Raw genomic sequence first — 19,990 nt, 5'->3', positions numbered from 1 at the left:
GAGCTCTGTTCCTATTCATTCAAGTTTTCCTCCATTCCTCTAAGGGAAATTGGGCAATTTCACTAATAAAATCTCTGCAGATTTCTTGTGAAATACTTACATATTAAGTAATTCTTGTTGCTAGTGTTATGTGATTTTTCCCACATCAATACTTTCAATTGGCTACTGCTGATACACATCAAATTAAATAGTTTGGTTATTTATTATGCTGTTAAACACTAGCTATTGCTTTGAATTCTTATTTTCCCTGGAATGTTGTTCTAATAATTCTCAATTCATTATCAAAGATGTTTGGGTTGATTTCATAATAATCAAATGGGTATAATGTTGTATCTTTATTGCCAAGATATAAATTATTTGTATTGTATAACATTTAGATAAAAATCAATTAATGCCATAGTGGGGATCTGAGTCTATTCTGGTTTTGGTGAGAACAGTTTTCGTGTTTAGGTGCAAGTGTGATTTTTAGCTGTAGAATTAGATTAATCATCTCCCTGGGAAGGACTGGAGGTCCCGTGGGATGGGATGAATGAAAGTATGAGTCCTTTTGCCTTAGGCAACCCCACCAAGATTCCATCCTAAAACAGGGTTCTCCATTAGCTTCTGACCACTTTAAGCTGGACCTTGTCTTACAGGAAGAGATTAGGCTGAGCAAAGGGCTCCCTCTAATGCTGGGCCCCCTGACTTCTGCCCATTGTGGATTCCCACCCTGCTAAGCAACTCCTGTTCTTCTGAGCAAGGGGAGCTTGTTTGCCTGGCAGCCAAGTCAGTGACCTGGATAAAGGGACAAATGAGGTATCAAGGCCACAAAGGAAAGTCTCCTGTCAGGTGCAGAGAAAGAAAGTATTCCCAGTGCCGCCAGCCCCTATAAGGAACTTAATCTTTGTAAAACTTAAATCCATGGTTTATTTGGGATTAAATGGAACCAACAACCTGGTTTGGAACTTTGGACCTTTGGTTTGTACTTGGTAGCAGCCATTGCCAGCCCTGCAGTGAGTGACTGGTGTTAGCAGGGCTTTTCTCACTGGCTTCCTCCAATTCCAATATCCCAAATGGTGGACAGACCCAGGAGGGGCAGGTCTGCAGTTTAGAAAGGATCATGTTCTCCAGCACATTTTTAGTAATAAATCTCAGACAGGAGGTATAATCAAGAGGCATATTGGGTGCTTTGTATCCCACACAGACTTGCCGATTACTATGCTCTCAATGATTGCCACAGAGACATTGATAATGGGTGTGGACGTGCATTCATTGGCTTCATGTTGCTTTACTGATAATCCCTGTGCCAGATGCGGTGCTGTGCTGGCAGGATGCTCAGAGATTTACTGGAAAATATGGAGCTCCTATAGCCTCCTTCAAGTTGACCCTTGTCTAGTAAAGGTGCGGGGACAAGTATGGCACTGGGCTGTGCCATTTACCCTGTAAAATGTGTGGCAATTCCAGGGAGACTCCTCCTCACTGGTGGAGGGTTGGTGGAGAAAGACTTTATAAGAACTTTAATCATGTCTTCACACTAAAACTTCTTATTTGTCCTCTACTTAGCAATAAATAAAGGAATATAAATCTGTGAGGATAGGAATATAAATCTGTGAGGAATTTAGGGTGGTGTCCTCTAGAGAATTTTTTTTATTTTTAAAGTTATTTTGAGTAATAATGAATCCTTTGTTGTTGATTTAATTTGCAAAAGTAAATTTCTTAGAAAGAAATGAGAAGAAAACATAAGGTAAAGCAGAGGATGGATGTTTCCCAGTCAAAAAATATATATTTAAAAATAGTTAGAAGACATAGAGACATTTTTGAAATAGTTCTGAGCCAAAGGCAGATGCTTAACAACTGAGCCACTCAGGTGCCCCTTGAAATCGTTCTGAATGGTGAAATATTAGCTGAGGAACAAATCAAGAAGTTATGTGACTCAAACTCTTTCAGCATAATGACTGTGAACAGTTACAGAAAAAAATTGAATGTATTAATGATGCCAACATGTGGAAAATCTTGGCTGTACAAAAGAATCTATATTAGTTGCAAAAATAGACTAACCACCAAAAAGGTAGTATCTTAAGTCACAAGAAATTTTACTCTTTTCCTTACATACCAGCCAGGTGAATGGTCTGCTGAGTATTGGTATTCTCTTCCATTTGGGTGGCCAGAGGCCAGAGTCCTTTCATGCTGTGAGCCATCATTCCCCAGGATGACTTATTATCTCCACCCACGAGATGGAAAGGAAAGAGCATGGAATATTTTCATGAGCCAAATCTAGAAGTAGAATGTGTTCCTTCTGTCCACATTTTATTGGAAAGAACTTTGCCATAAGACCATCCTTATTTGTAGGGAGGGTAGGAAATGTACATTAGTCATGTGTCCAAAACAGTAAAACAACAACAATGACAACAACAAAAACCAGAATTGGGTTTCCACAATGTAAATTGAGCCAGAAAGAGAAAATAAATGAAGAGAAAATGAATAGAACACACCTGTGGAAGAGGATATGCACAAGTGAAGATTTAAGAACTGGAAGGAGAAATCCAGAAAACAGAGGGATCCTATAAAACCCAGATTAATATTCCTTTCTGGGAAGCCCATGATCACTTTCATTCTTGAGATACAGAAAGAACTCTTGCTGGAAGAAGATGCGAACTGTTAACATGGAATGCATATGCTTCATAGCACTACCCAAGAGATCAGGATTTCAAATCTTTCCACAAAGAGAACATCAGTGACAGTGTATTTCCTTTGGTTTACCTATGGAATATGTCAGAATCCTCAACCTCCCCATGATGATTTGCCAACATAAGATGTCTTTCTCTTATCATATGAGAAATCTGTCTTGTGGAAGGGCTTTCATGATGTCCCATGGTCATAGGAATCCTTCTCAGTACAAGATATGTCTCCATTCTGGGTCCTGATAAGGCTACACTGATAAATTTGAAAAATGTTTTCTCCAGTGACCTGGGCCAGACCTCCAGCCTTTCTCCATGAAGCATCAGGGTGAGCTCAGCAGTAGGAAAGCCTGCCTGCCCTCTAAATCAGCTAAAACCACCTTCTTCTCTTTCCTTTCTTCTCTAATTCCTCATGGGGCTTCTGCTGAACAGAACTTATTGTGACTTTTGGCTGAACTGAGGATTATGCCTTGTGACATCAAGCATTCAACTCTGAGGATCCTGGCTTAAAGAAAATCATCACCAATCATGCAGGTCACCTCAAGCTATTGCTTTCTACAAAATTACCTATTTATTTTAACTTATTTCTTTAAGTTCATATAATAGTAAATAATTAAAACCAATAAAAGGATGTTATTTATTTCTTCCATATTTCTATCCATAAGTTCATTCTATTGTCATATTATTTTAAATATCCGGTTATATATATATATATATATATATATATTTTTAAAGATTTTATTTATTTATTTGAGAGAGAGAATGAGAGACAGAGAGCACGAGAGGGAAGAGGGTCAGAGGGAGAAGCAGACCCCCCGCTGAGCAGGGAGCCCGATGTGGGACTCGATCCCGGGACTCCAGGATCATGACCTGAGCCGAAGGCAGCCGCTCAACCAACTGAGCCACCCAGGCGCCCCCGGTTATATTTTTAAAATGTTTTCTTTTCCCTATATTGGTCTTGGAGAACAGAATGAGGAGTCCCCTCAAACAATGAAGTAAGAATAGCCCACCTGTCAGGATTCATTCTGGAATAAAATCACATTTTTTTTTTTTTTTACATGTGAAAGTGCCTATTTCTCTCCACAGTGTGATTCTAAGAACTTCTGTCAAAGTGATGAGAACAGGGAATCCATACTAAAAAATACATTTGGATTGCCATGAATGTGTGTGTATGTTTCTCCTTTTTTGAGTTACATAGGATAGTTTCTAGTGTACCGGATGCAGGCTGTTCTAGTTTTGAAGCCAAGGGGAAGGTTAAATGATTGCTTTAAGGATCCTCACTCTTAGCTAAGACAGTAGATCTGATCATTGTCAGATAAACACCAAAAGCAAATTGCTGTCAGCTGTGAGGGCAATCTGCGGTCACACTCTGCAGGGCCTTATCTTACAGAGAGATTTTATCTCTGGTGTTGAAACCTGTGGAGTGAGGGTAGAGCAAAAACAGCCCATGGCTGGACCAAGAGATAGGGAGTTCTTTAGTAAATAGTGGGGCCGGATGAGTCCAACTTCCACAGACGGCTCAGATGACTTCCATTTTAAGAGTGTCTTCCAAATCAGGGATTCTTTGAAGCAAAATTTATGAAGAGGCAACTTTTATTTCCATTTAAGTAAAGTGATTCTCACCCTCCATTCACATAATTTTCTTCCAAGTGAATATGAACACAGATTGGTCTCATTATCTAATTCATTGGTGTATGGATCATTGCACATTTTAATTTTTTTAAAGATTTTTTATTTATTCATTTGAGACACAGAGATACAGAGAGAGAGAGAGAGAAAGCATGAGCAGGGAGAGAGGCAGAGGGAGAGGGAGAAGCAGGCTCCTCGCTGAGCCAGGAGCCTGACGTGGGGCTCGATCCCAGGCATGACCTGAGCCGAAGGCAGACGCTTAACCATCTGAGCCACCCAGGCGCCCCTCATTGCGCATTTTAAAATCAATACACTCTGAAGTTCAAATTCTTCGTTTACTGGTGCACGCCAGCGTTTTAATACAAAAACGTCTTTAGTAGTCTTCTCGTCATCGTGATTCCAAATGATAAACTAAAAGCCTATCATTTCTAACCATCTGCAGCGCTGGGTAAATATCACTTTCATAACATGATCTACAGCCATTAGAGAGCCTTTGTGTAAAACCATTCAGTGGACTTTTCTTGTTTCTACCAAAAAAAGAGAAAAAAAAGCGTACGATAATGATATCTCCTTCAATTAACTCTATTGCCAAAAGCTGTGAATGTTGGAAGATACAAAGAAAAGTTTATTGTTTATTATTTTGGCGGCATTCCATCTACCAGTTGCTAAATAAAGGCTTACAAATTAATAAATCAGTTGAGTACATGTAGACCATTAATTTAAGCATCGTTTTTGAGATAGCTATAAGAGAAGAATTTCCCTTTGCAGCTTTCCAATGACATTTACATGGAGACTCATCCATTGTGGATGTTTCCCTGGGTGTTACAAGAGGAGAGAATCTCACCTCTATCTGGAGAGCCAAATCACATGAATATGGTCTGCTCTTCAACCTCTAGTTGCCTCAACTCGTCTCTACTCTGGAAACCCTATAAACTGGATGATAGTAGAAATGACTTTTGCGAAAAGGGTCAGACATCTCTGGTTTCAGTAGGCTATTGCTTGGAAAAAGAATACTTACTCTGTCTGGGATTTTTTTCCTGAATTTATGAAATGAGGCTATTTGGCCCACAGAATTCTAACTTGTTCTTTAGAGCTTACAGTTTGTAGCTCCAAATGCAATGAAATCAAAATAAATGTAAACACAACTTTGATTTTCACTGGGATGAAAAAAAGAAAAAAACTGAGATATTAGGAATGCAATAAGGTCACTGTGATTTACAAATTTTAATAAACCCTATTATTCATTGTAGAATGTCAAGAAAGTCAAGAGCTGCTGGGCTCATCATGCAGGAGCTCTGGGAAAGAGAGAGACAAAATGACGAATCAGAGGTAAAGAAACGCCCACAAGGGAAAACGGTGAGTGAGCTATCTTACAAGTAGCAGAGAACTAAAGTGTTGTCAGAGACTAAAAGCAATAATGAAGCTAATTGCAAAAAATGACAGGAAAGGAGAGAGGTATGCAGTAAAGCAACAAATGTGTTGGCACATTTATAGGACTGAGACATGTAGCCACTTTCTGGATTGCAGCGTGAATGCCCCATTGGTCTTCTTTCATGGTCTGTCCTCTGCATTTTTCTGAAATCCATGGCCATGTGATCAATCATGCCTTCACCATTCTTCTCCTTCAGTAATAAATACCTTTGACACACCCCATTTAGTGCAGCAGATATATTTCTCCGGACACAGCTCACGCTGCTTCTCCATCCCCTGTGTCTGCCATATGCTTTCCAGCTACCAGGATGGAAGCTGCTGCCCCATCGGTGGTTTGCTGTGTTGGGTCCCTGTGCAACCTCACAGGATATTCTCTCTGGTGGGAACAGTGTTTCTCCTCTTTCATATTAAGCGACATTTATTTATTCTTCAAGATCTCGTTCCAATGTCACATTCTCCGTGGAATGCCTAGTGCCTATCCTGGTTTATTTTATGACTTCTTCCTCTGTGTTCCCAGGTTACTTCTTACATTCCACTGTTCAGCATGTACCATACTGTAACCGTCTGTGTGCTAGACCATGAAAAATGCCTTGTGGTATCTCTTGCACTGTTATATCTCTTGTTTTATTATATTTTGAGATATAACACTTTGCTTCTTTTAAGTTTTTATTTGAATTCCAGTCAGTTAACATACAGAATAATATTAATTTTAGGTGTATGATATAGTGATTCAACACTTCCATGCATCACCTGGTGCTCATCATGACAAATGCATTCCTTCATCCCCAATCACCTGTTTCACCCATCCCCCCCACCCACCTCCCAAGATATAACCCTTTGAAAAATGGGAAGAGAAAGGTATTTATTTTACTTTAATTTGCATCATTTTATTTTATTTTTTAAATATTTTATTTATTTGAGAGCGAGAGAGAGTGCAAGAGAGAGCACAAACAGGGGGAGGGGCAGAGGGAGAAGCAGACTCCCGCTGAGCAGGGAGCCCGATGTGGGGCTCAATCCCAGGACCCTGAGATCATGACCTGAGCTGAAGGCAGAGGCTTAACTGACTGAGCCACCCAGGTGCCCCTAATTTGCATGATTTTAATGTTTCCTGGGTGTGTTTGATTTTTTTTTTCTAATTCCTGTTACCTTGAGTTGTGGAGAACGTATTATATAAAAACAGATTTTTAAAGTATTTTTATTGATGGATAATTGACATGCAATATCCTATTGTTTCCAGGTATGTATCGTAATGATTCAATATTTTTACACATTATACAATGCTCACCGTGATAAGTCTAGTCACCATCTGTTACCATACAAAGTGATTACAATATAATTGACTATTCTCTATGCTGTACAGTACATCCCCATGACTAATCCATTTTATAATAAGGAAATATTATATCTTTATAATAAGAGATATGTGGTTTAAAGGTTGTTATGGACACAGTTCAAGTACATGTGCGTATATGTGTATATGCCCATGCATATGCGTGCACACATATTTATAAATACAAAGTTACTGAAGGCTATCACCGGGTGGTAGAGAAAAGGCCAATCTGTGTTGTGTTCTGTTTACTCTGTTAAAAGTTTACATAAAATATTTGTGCATCCCATGGACATTAGTGCTATTTAGGAAAGATAGTCTAATGAATTTTCAATCTCCTTTCTACTCTGTATTCTGAATTCTTTCCACTGAGTTGAACCATTGGAAAGCCATAATTTTGGACCATGTAAGTTTAACCTCCCTTAAGAGAGCCTTTCTGAGCTACACTTTAATAAAATGCCTTTTGGTTCCATCTGGAATTGCTCAAAAAGCAGTCCAGCCAAATTGGTTTCAGTGTGCTTTATAAAAGATATCATTATGGACATTATCTTGGTACCTCCTGTGTAAATTTCCACGTGAGACAATTCTACTATTTAGTGGCAGAAAGATTTTTGTGCTTTTGATGAGCTACTGTGTTGCTTCATTGCTGAAATAAGAACTGTACTAATTGTCAGGTTTTCCTTTTTACTTTGATGGAAAGAAAAGTGAAAGCGAATGTGTGGTGAACCATGACAATTCTATTGACTCTTCGAAATGCAATATTTTCTTCTTTTTCTCCTCTGTGGTGAATCTGCATGGATCTTATATTTAGGACCTGTTGCATAACTTTTCAAAATAAAATTGTGAAATATTTATTTATAATTATTTTTATGGAAAAGTCCGATGTTTCACTACCAAAAGCATTATACTTTAGTGACATGCATCCTGCATGAGCGACGATTAATTAAACTGCCCTAACCACTTCTTAATCATAGAGATATTACATGCAAGGTATTTCAACCAGAAACATAGGGTGGCTAAAATCTGCTCTCTTGTGAGCTGGAGACAGACGCAGAAATCCGGAAGGAGGCAGGACAGGTGTTGGCTTTGGGCGTTGACTCCTGTCCAGCGATGTGAGGAAGAGGAACAAGGGTATTTGAGGCTAAGTAGCTCATCAGGCACAGGCTTTGTAGGAGGATGCCCTTGAGGGAGGGCAGAAGAATGGGAAGGTGAGAAGAGGATGCTGTCATTGTAAAGCTTGCCCGGGTCATGTGTATGTCAGCTTGGAGAACCCAAGGAAGTGTGCAGCTGTCTTTATTTTAAGCAGACACAGAAATCCAGGCCTGAAGATGGAAGCCGAACACCAGGTGACTCTTAAAAAGTGCTGTGTGGGACAAAGTGGATTCACAGCTTGGCAGGAAAAACTGTGACTTTATCTCTGCGGACACCTGGATGTCTCCATTTCACACTGAACACGATAAGGGCAGTGGGATTCACGATGTGTGATTTGTAGTCTGACACTTTCCTGGCAGCCCCCTTAGCCAGAGTTTCTGCCAGTTTTCACCTGAGCAATAGGTGGGACAGCCTAGCTTGACCACGGGAACAGAGAGGCACAAACACCCCTCGGTCTTCTGCCCTGCATTCTGCAAAAGTCAAGGTTCCTTGCACAGTTTCTTGGTGGCTCAGCCAGAGACAGAGCAGATGCTCTGAGCAAGCTCCCAGGGGTGTCTGTTGGAACCTGAATACGTGCCTGCACTCTCTTGGCATACTCTGAGGAGGCTGGTGAACCCTTTCAAACATCTGAATTTGTGATATGCATGGGTCCAAGCTGCCTCAGACAGCTTCAGTTTTTGGTGGGATTCATCCAGGAGGCCAGCTGTGAGGAGTCAGGGAAAACAGTTAAAATGAGAGGCAGTGGAGTTTTATGAGTCACAAAAAGGCTCATGTATATTCATACAATCATGCCATTGAGATGCTTTCCCAAAGAAACGATGTGAGAGAGCAAAGCAAATATCAGCGTGCCACAGGATTCCAAAGTGCGGTGCTGGACCTCCCGTGCAGGACTTGTCAGAGGCAGAAGTGTGACTCTCAGCTCAAAAGTTTACTTGAAGATTGTTAGGAATGAAGAGAGGATTTCTCAGGAGAAGGGCTGTTCATTCCAGCGTCTCTCGGAATGATGGGGGACTACATAGGCTATTTCCCCTTACCTGCAACTCAGTGCCAGGACTTCTAGGAGCTGGGGGTGCCGGCTGGGGGTGTTTGTGATGTGGCAAGAGCAGACAGGTGTCCACAGCCTCCAGGGAGAGAGAAATGGCAGCAGACCGTGGCAGCTGATATGGCCTGGATGTGTGTGGGGAGAAACAGTGCTCCTCGCCACAATGTGTCCAGGTGGGCAGAGGGACTAGAGTTGCCAGACAAAATATAGGGCATCTGGCTAAGGACTTGGATTTACTACATTCAGTGCAAAATTTGGGACTTTCTTTTTTTAAAGATTTTATTTATTTATTTGACAGAGACACAGCGAGAGAGGGAACACAAGTAGGGAGAGTGGGAGAGGGAGAAGCAGGCTTCCCGTTGAGCAGGGAGCCCGACATGTGGCTCGATCCCAGGACCCTGAGACCATGACCTGAGCCAAAGGCAGACGCTTAATGACTGAGCCACCCAGGTGCCCCAATTTGGGAGGTTTTTATACTAAAATTCAAATTTAACTTATCCTCTATTTTTATTCGCTCAGTCTCAAAAACGGTAGGGATCCACTGTGGTCAGTTCAACAGGGAGAGCTGAAGAAGGATTTCTATAAAGACCTTGGGGAAGGCAGAGCCCAGAGATCAAAGGTCAGCTAGAGCCTGGAGGACAAAATCGTGTCGTCTGCTGAAGGAGAAGTGTGTCTGATACTAAGGAGCTGCCACCAAAGAGGTGCATTAGGGAATCTCCGAGGATGCTGGAAAACACCCACGGGATAAAGGGCTTTAAACATCCTCTGGGGCTGAGCAAGCCCAGAGCAATGACAACTTACTTTGAGAAGTAAGACCTGCACTGGCCCTTCTCCCTCCCTATCATGGAGGATCTAGAATGTTCTGGTAGGTGGGGAAGGAGACTTAGAACAAAAGGGGAAGGAGTAGAGAGAAAAAGCCAGCGATGCCCCTTTTCCTCCCCCATGTTCAGGCTGAACCTGACCCAAGGAGGAGAGTTGGGGAGTTTTGATAGCAGGGGAGATTCATCCAAGGAGAAAAAGGAGGCTACCCACAGAGACTGCAGAAAAGAACACACCCAGCCTCAGGAAGATAATCCCACAACAGAGAAAACAGGGTTAACAGTGTGGAATCAGTAGGTGAGTTAGGTGCAGAAACATCACTGAATATCATGAAATCATGAAAAGTTCATGCATTTATTCATTCACTGGGTATTTATTGAGCTCCTGCTCTTGGGCATCCAGGCGGGATGCTGGTGCTGGGGATAAAGTGATGAATATAAACAGAGATGGTTATAAAGCAAACAGATAACGGCCATAAAGTTTATACGGCAACACAGTTAACCGTGGACTCTGGGCTCTGAGGTTAAGGGAGCATCGTGCCTCACTGCAGAGGCGGCCGTGACCCCTGGTGCAGACTCTGACACGTGATAACACCACTAGGTAGAAGATGCAGACTTCCTATAGAAGAAAAGAAAAAAAATATGTTCTCATTATGTTAACCATCTTTTTGTTATTTTCCTCATGTCATTTATTGTTTGTAGGATATAATTGGGGAATATCTGTGAATACGTGTATGTGTGCATGTATACATATTAAACACCATTATAATTTGTACAATGGGGATATCCACACGCATTGTAGTAAGAATGCTCCTTCTGGGTCTGGAGGCAAAACGTGAAGGACTGAATAATTTTGATGGGTAACGGCTGACGTAACTATTTTTACTAAGTAGCATGTACCCCTCCAGAACAAAAGCTATAATTTCCAGGGGCATCTTGGTGGCTCAGTCAGTTGGGCATCTGACTCTTGGCTTTCAGTTCATGATCTCAGGGTCATGAGATCGAGTCCCACATCAGGCTCCTCACTTAGTGGGGAGTCTGGTTCCCCTCTCTCTCTATCTCTGCCACTCCCCCTGCTCATGTACTCTCGCTCTTGCTCTCTCTCTAAAATAAATAAATAAATCCTTAAAAGGAAAAAAAGCTATAATTTCTGGTGCACCTGGGTGGCTCAGTTGGTTAAGAGTCCGACTCTTGATCTTAGCTCTGATCTTGATCTCAGGGTTGTGGGTTCAGGCCCCATGTTGGGCTCGTGCTGGGTGTGGAACCTACTTAAAAAAAAAAAAAAAGCTATAATTTCTGAATGATTCTGGACTAAACAGACTGAAAGACTGAATTTTCTAGACCCTGGTTTTGGGGTTACTGTATTGTCAAAACCAGATCATACACTTGCATTAAACATTTAATGACCCCTGCCTGAGTTTCTATGACTCAGTTGCATTTTTACAAAGAAATAAAACTTGGAGAAAATATACAGGTATCCCAAGTGGACTCCTAAAATGCCACAGGTGTCAGGGGATCAAGAACTGGAATAAAAGATAAAATGGGAGTTGAGGGGAAGCCCATGTGGCCACCAGCCAGGAGGCCAGTCATTATAGCATGATCCTGGTCCTGGAAAGGGGTAGCGGGTGGTGGTTTTCAGGGCTGAGAAGTACAAGGAAGGACCCAACTGACCAGCCCAGCAGCATCTGCTAACATTCCACTTCCTGCAGGTAATTCTCTATAGTGCAATCTCTTCTCATTGTGCTCTATTAACAGTCAAGGGAATTTTTATATTTCTAGCTTTTTTTCCAGGGGAAATGAGAAACCAGACAGGCAGCCTTCTTTCTCCTCCTTCCCCCTCCTTCCTTCCTTCCTTTCTTCCATCATTTTTCAACTGAATGCTATATGAATTCATGTTTGAATACTGGTGTTTTAAATACCAAAAAGACACTTTGGTTGGCAATATCATTTCTTTAAGCAATATAAATAAATAAGTCCTATATCTTCATACAAACATGGGTAGAAGCACATTAATGATTCCCTCAACATCTGTTATAAAATTTCCAGCACAGGACAAATAAAAACTTAGGTAATATGCCACAACTTATTTGGAATTTATATTTAATAAAGAGTAATGGAAATAAATCTGGAAATACAAATTCTGCAATAAAGAAAACCATTTCCAAATGCAGTTTGGAAACTCAGAAAGAACAACTGCAAGGCTTACGAACAATTGAAGCCAAGGGGGTAGATCTCATGAAGTGACGTGAAGACTGACAGAGGTTGAAAATGCAAAAACCCTTGAAATCTCACTTACTGAACAATAAAAGTTAATGAAATAATTGATGAGACATTTATTTTACCTACTGCTAATGGTCAAAGTAATAAAGGTCAAAGTTTGCAAGATGATTGATTTTGTGCCTCTTTCAAATAATACAGCGGGTTATAGAGTTACAGGCATCATCAAAAATGAAAAACAACAATTCTTATTACAAATGTAGCAAAGTCAGTATGCCCTAATTAAAAAAATAATAAATTGAATGAAGTGAATGCATTTAATCTTTTGTTTTTTAAAATAACTAACAAAAAATAAAACAAAATAAAATGGTATATGAAGACATTTAGTAGCAAACAAATCATGCAGCTGAAGAGGAGAATTCTAAGTTTATTGACTTCATGGCAAGAACAAAGTGGGAGTGAGGTAGGAGGTTGCAAAGAGATGTTACCAAAGCTGCAGTTGCCCAAATGGGTTGATTTCTTCCACATGCTTAAGCTGTCCCATCTAAGATAAAACTCAGGGAATTATATTGATACACTACAAACATTTGCTAATCTAGGAGCATCTATTAATAATGTGTATTGGGTAATATTACTAAAATCACCAGGGGGCACTTCTTGATTGACTCTTTGTGTCACTTTCTGAAAAGAAACACAGTGTCTATAAACAAGCAACTCATGCTTTCTTCAAAGAAATATTCTCACTCAATATTAGTTGCAGGTAAACTTCCAGTTTGCCATAGCAATTGGCTTTTGTAAAAAGCTTTTGTCTCTAGCATATCTTGCGAAAATGTTTGCTCATTGGAGCAACCTAAGTTTATCCAACAATAGGCATAAGGCAACATTCCACAAATACAATAATTCTAATAATTACAAAATCAAAGCTAGGTGGGTAAAAAAAAATGGTTGTAATGAATTTGATTCTCTCCATTGTCAGAGCAAACTGCTTTATCAGTTTCTAAACTTTATAAAGAGCCCATTGTAATATTTGATATAAATATCATATTAAGCATTATGAGCAAGTAAAGCAAAACTGAATATAAAAACTTTTTCCTTCCATGATTTTTCAGACTTTGCCAACTAATTTGACCCTGTACACTGATTTTAGAGAGTTCTTTAGTTGACTTATTGACACTAAACTCTATTGAGAATCATGTATACAAATTCAATTAGGACTTTTTCCTCTTCTGCTAGAAAATATGGCTACATGCTTCTTATTTTGCAGAAACAAGTACTCCAAATACGGAATTTCCACTTCTGTTTGATATCGAAATATCCTACCAAGGTTGAATCTTTCTTTTTGAATCTTTTCTTTGTTCTTGGGGCTTCTAGCTGAGGAACTTATTTTTAGACATGTATTTTCATTATTCATTTCAATAATTATAACTACTGTTTTACTGGTTTATAATATATTTAGTTTTGTTAATACCATTTTTATTAATACTATTGTTTGATTCTCACTATATTTATCTCCAGTTACTTTTTTTTGGCAAGCTATTTTAAAGTTGCATGTTGGTGCTCACTAATTTAGTTCATAAATTTAACACAATTCCAATACTAATACTAGTAACTATTGTATGAAAACTATACAAATAAGAAAAAAAATTTCAAAAGCTAAAAACCTTTGTAAAAAAGAAAGCTATAAGAAAGTACTAATCTTACTAGATATTTAAAGTTATAAAGTTATATAAACTAACTTTCTTTAGTTAAGACAGTACAGTACTAACATACTAATAGATAGACGTGGGTAGAATAGAAAATCCAGAAGTAGACCCACATACATATGGAAATTTAATACATGATAAAAATGGCACCTTGAATCATTAGCACAAATATGAGCTTTTAAATAAATGGTGTTGGTACAAGTAGAGGTCCCTTTGGGTTAAAAAAAATAAAATTAGATCTAAAGCATGAACAAGAATATAAGAATATACTCTACATCAGTATTTCTCAACAAGGGCAATTTAGGCCCATTTGGCAAGTCTGGAGACATTTTTGGTTGTGATAACTAGGAGATGGTATCTACTGGATAAAAACCAGGGATACTGATAAAATCCTACAACACACAAAAGACCCCTAAAACAATAATTATTCTACCAAAAATTTTAATAATGCCAAAGTTGAGAAATTCTGCTCTAAATAGATCAGAGAGCCATTAAAAATTATGCAATAAAAATACAGTAAGAAATCATGAAGTTGTGCTCATCAATAACCTAATTGAAGAGGAAATACTTTTAATTTGAATAAATTGTGGTGTATCTGTCAATGAAATGCAATGCAGATACAATAAGGATTGAGGAATATCTCTATGAACTCAAATGGAGCCAATCTATATAATAGGGTATTAAGTGGCAAAAGCAAACTATATATATGAGAGAAAGAAACAGAGAGACAGAGGGAAAGAGAGAGAAGTATGTATGCTAACATTTTTATAACAAAGAAGGGAAAAAATAAAAATTTAAAAGTATGCTTGTTTTTACAAATAGAAATACTGGAAAGATAAACCAGAAACTGTGGAGATTGTTTACCCACAGGGGCTAAGAGGGAACATGATGATGAGATAGAGTATATTTCTCTGATTATACTTTTCTGTAGATTTTTGACATTTGGAACCTCATTAATACTGTAGATATACAAAGCAAAATGTCAACAAAACCCACAAGAGTAACAATAAAAACAAAATAACAATAGGAAAAAATAGAACCAAAGTAGAATCTAAACAGACACGAATGGACCTAAGTGTATCTCACTTGAACAACAACCTCGCTCAGGCCAAGAAAGAAGAGCTAGCCTGAAAACTGTGGAACACCTTAGATTCCCTCTGGCTAATGAAAAAAGAACTGTTACCCTCTTTTGAACAGTTATGTGTAGTTTGCTTTTCTGAGCAGGTTTGCTTTTCAAAGTGGTATATATTAGTGATTTTGAAACAACTATTACGTATGTAATATAGGATGGAGCAAATGATTGAATTATTGAGAATTTTTCACCATCAGAAATATATGGAAAGGGGACAGACTAAAACGAATTGTATGTTGTTCGATTGGGATTGGCTGGGTCGTGTGGAATTGACATTGGACCCGTGGTGACTGGCAGATCGGGTTATGAGTATATACATATCTAAGTGTATGTGCATATGTGAATGTGTGTTCCACTTGCTAAAAAACCCTGGAAACAAGTCTAGAAGCCTGAGCTGCCTCAGAGCAGCAGGATGGGTGTCTGTAAGGTCTTGGGGTTTAGTACCCCATTGCTGAGACACTCTGCAGAGATCTCCAGATCTGAGCTCTATGTAAGGGGCAAGGCTGCCTGTGGAGCTACCCAATTTGTTAGGTCACCTGAACCAGGATAAGAAACATCCAAGTTGACGAGTCTCAATTTTCTTCAATTTAGGGGAAACTAAAGCCAGGTTTAATTGGATTTAGTGAAGGCATAAAACAAGGTAGCCTGGGAGCAATAACTAGAGCCACAATTTCGTTTCTAGAAAATATGTCTCAATAAAAGAAACTTAGGTACCTTGGAAAAATGATTTCATTGTTGGATATCCCATCACCAGAAAGTAAGGATGTACACAAAACATGATGAAGTCATGTTAAGGTGAAGAATAATTCACAATGGTGCTGTTCACCCCAGATTAGGAAAATTTGAACATCAAAATAGCTAATGAGAGTAATGACTTACAGCCCATTGAAGAGATGGAGGAAAGATGATGACAAAGTAAGCGGGACAAAATGCTGACACGGTGAATTGTAAATGACATTTGGGAGTTCTGCATACTATTTTTGAAATTTTCCTTAAGTTCGAAAATATTACAAGTGTCCCACAAGCCAAAATGGAAGGTAGAAAAAGTATGCACATGCTGTGGAAGCCATTTTAACATCCAGGACATTAGATCCCCTTCTGGAGGGCTTACCTCCAACACTTACAACCACGTGATGCCCAAAGACACCCCGTGATGGAGTGCTTCATGGAGGAGTCCTCCTACTGCTCAGTGACAGGCATGGAGCTTCATGGTTGCAGTAGAAGACAAAACAAACAAACAAACAAACAAACAAAAAACTGGCATGCTCCAGTTCTGGGTGGGATAAAGTAAGCATGCTTCATACTTTCTCTTCCACCAATGCAACTACAAAATCTGGAAAGAATGCCCAAGAAACTAAAGACTGAAAAGTAAACACCATTAGGCAGACTGTGGAAGAACATCAGACTTTTAAGTCACCAAACTGGAGATGAATTTGGCATTTTTTTTTTTTCCTCTCGGGCATCCTCCACCTGAACTCAACACAGCTAGAAACTCAGGAGCGAGCACTACGACACAGAAAAAGTTGCAGAACTCCAGCGCTGGCTCAGGACGGAGAAACTTAACACTCAAAGGAAGAGCAGAAAATCCATAAAATCAAAGCTGGTTCTTTGAAACAATCAATAAAATTGATCTTTTAGCAAGGCAGAAAAATTAAAATAGAAGGGAAGACACAAATTGCGAATCTCAAGAATGAAAGAGGGGACTATCACTATATACCAATGGGCATTAAAAGGATAGTAAGGGAATACTATGAATACTTCTACATGTATGTATCTGACAACCTTGATGAAATGAACCAATTCCTCAAACACCACAAACTACCAAGTTCATTCACATCAACTGAGGTGAAGCAGTTACCTTGAACAGTCCTCTAACTATTAAATAAATTGGATTTGTAGTTAAAAAGGTTCTGAAAAAGAATTCACCAGGATCCCATAGTTTTCTTGGTAGATTCTATCAAATGAAGAAATAACACCAATTCTACACAATCTCTTCTGGAAAGAAAAAGAACACACCTGACCCATTTTATGAGGTCAGTATCAATATTTAGGATACCAAATGCCCACAAAGAAATTACAAAACAAGAAAACACAGCTCCATATCCCTCATGAACAATCATGCAATGATCCTCAACAAAATATTAGCTGGCTGCATTGAGTATTATACTAAAAAGAATGACATACCATTACCAGGTGATGTCTACCCTAAGTCATTATGCAGAAAACAGTCGATGAAATCCACAATCCTAATAATCTAATAGAGAAAAATGACACAGTCACCTCAATAGATGAAAAAGTATTTGACAAAATACAACATCCATTCATGACAAAAATGTTCAGCAAAGTAGGAGAGAGAGAAGGTCATTCATTCAAGTTTGACCAAGGGCATCTACAAAAATCCTACAGCTGGGGGTGCCTGGCTGGCTCAGGTGGTAGAATATGTGACTCTTGATCTCAGAGTCATGCATTCAAGCCCCTCGTGTGGCATAGAGTTTACTTAAAATTAAAAAAAAAAAAAAGCCTACATGGGCACCTGGGTAGCTCAGTCCATTAAGTGTCTGACTCTTGATTTTGTCTCAGGTCATGATCTCAGGGTTGTGAGATCAGGCTCCAAGCTCAGTTCAGAGTCTGCTTAAGATTCTCCCTTTCTTCCTCTACCCCCTCCCTCCTCCCCATTCCTGCATACTCTTCCTCTCCCTCTCTTTCTCTCTAAAATAAGTAATAAATAAATAAATAAATAAATAAATAAATAAATAATCTTAAAAAAAAAAAGCTTACAGCTGACATAGGGAGTGAGAGAGGACCATGTATGTCTCCCAACATGGGGAGAAAGGCAAGAATGTTCCTTTTCATTACTCTATTTGACATAGTATTCTCAGCCTTGACATAGAATCCTCAGCCAGAGCAGCAAGAAAACAAACAAATACTGATATATATTGGAAAAGAAAAAGAAAAAATTGTCTCTGTTTGTAAATGACATGATAATCTACAGAGACAGTGAGGTCACAGCAGAGAGGTTTAATAAATAAAAACCAAATGTACTTTTATATACCAACAATGTACAAATGGAAACAAAATAAAAGAAGGAATATCACTTAATACTCATAAAATCTGAGGTATAAGTATAAAAAGATATATAGAGGATTTATATGACGAAGATTGCAAAAAATTAATGAGGGAAGTCCTTGAAGAACTAAATAAATGGAGAGCCTCACCGTGAACTTAGATGAAAAGTCTCGATATAATTTCAGATGCCAGTTGTCTCCAAAATGACCCATATATATTTTTTCTTTTTCTTTTTTTTTTTACAAATCTACACCTTTATTTACTTTTCATTAAATTTAAATCCTTGAGGGTACAGCATCACACGGGTTCTGTGGCCAATGGTTTTAGCAGGAAGGTTGCTTCAGAATTTGGCACGAATCCATGCTCCTGTTTCCATGAGCACGAGTTACTTTCCCCCAAATTACTCTGGTTTTGTTTGGTTTGCCACCAGGAGTCACTGTGTTGTTCTTTGTTTTGTACACATAAGCACATCTCTTGCCTAGATAGAATTCTATTTCATCTCGAGCATAAACACCTTCGATTTTAAGAAGAGCTGTGTGCTCCCTCTGGTTCCGGAGACCCCGCTTATAGGCAGCAAATATGGCCTTGGACCACAGCCTTCTAGACATTATTTGGCGTTATAAGAGTCTTGTTCCCAGCAGGCCTCCACAGACTCCAAGATGACAGAAAAAGAAGCGACCCCTATATTTAAATCAGTATCATTCAAAATTCCAGCAGCATTTTTTTAATATAAACAAGTTGATTCTAAAATTCATATAAAATGCAAAAGAACTAAAAGGGTTAAAATGTCTTTGAAAAGGAAGAATACATTTGGAATAATAACAACCTACCTGATTTGGGGCTTTGTCCATAAAACCAAGGTATTCAAGTGAGCATGGTAAAGAGATAGTCATGTGGACCGGTGAGAAAGAATAGAGTCCAGGAATCAACCACAAACACAGCCACTTGATATTTGATTAAGTTGCAAAAGCAATTCAGGGGATAAAGGGAAGTTGTTTCAACACATAGTTTTGAAATTTTCATGTTTAAAACTGTAAAGCTTCTGGAATACAGCATAGGACATGAGTTCTGAAGCATTGCATGAAAAGCCTCGTCTATGAAAGAAAAGATTAATAAATCAGACTTCATCAAAATTAAAGAAAAACATTTTTTTCTTTTTCTGAAATCCACTGTTAAGACAACAAAAAGACAAGCTATAGACTGGGAGAAAATATTTGCATATAACATACCTGATGAAGAACTTGCATCCAGAATGTATAATTAAAATTCTTTATTGTCCCTATAATGATTCTATTCTTAATGGTGGTCCCCTGCATATCCTAAACAGGACAAGGCAGCATTGTCACCTAAACGAAGGGAACCTCTTCGTGTACCTTTTCTTTCTTTGAATTCTAGGTTACCACGTGGACTTCATCCTTCTTTTTCAAAGGCATGTGGGACTCTACATTCAGGTTTAATGTACAATTTTTAAAACGTATCATCTTGGGTGAAATGAATCAAAGCAGTAAGGACACAGAACCACAAGAAGCACTTGATGATCTATCCAGAATCAATTTCTGACAGTCTTTAGAAGGGAGATATGAGAAAACAATGCTTTTTCTTCTTAAAATGTGACGTGTAGCCTAATCATTCTAAATCTCCCTTAATTGTTCATTTTTATGAATCTTCTTCAAATATCTATAAATTTGTCATGAGCTTTTTTATTTTTTCTCTTGCTATTGTGTTAAATGTAATGAATGACTAACAGGGGACCACCTGTACTTTCACGGTATTTCTAGCTGAGGACTCTTGGAGAAAATGGGAAAGATAGCTTTGC

At 38.8% G+C, this 19,990-nt stretch overlaps 1 pseudogene; it reads right to left on the bottom strand.

Annotated features, from left to right (window-relative positions):
* Positions 1-18,433: 18,433 nt before the first annotated feature.
* LOC123835855 (large ribosomal subunit protein eL33-like) lies at positions 18,434-18,796 on the bottom strand (annotated as a pseudogene).
* Positions 18,797-19,990: the final 1,194 nt, after the last annotated feature.

This window comes from Mirounga angustirostris, unplaced genomic scaffold (genome assembly GCF_029215605.1).
Source record: "Mirounga angustirostris isolate CCGP_5_RB_7025 unplaced genomic scaffold, mMirAng1.0.hap1 SCAF_12, whole genome shotgun sequence".
Lineage (NCBI taxonomy): Eukaryota > Metazoa > Chordata > Mammalia > Carnivora > Phocidae > Mirounga > Mirounga angustirostris.
The sequence above is the reverse complement of the archived record's forward strand: the minus strand, read 5'-3'. Positions and strand labels throughout refer to the sequence as shown.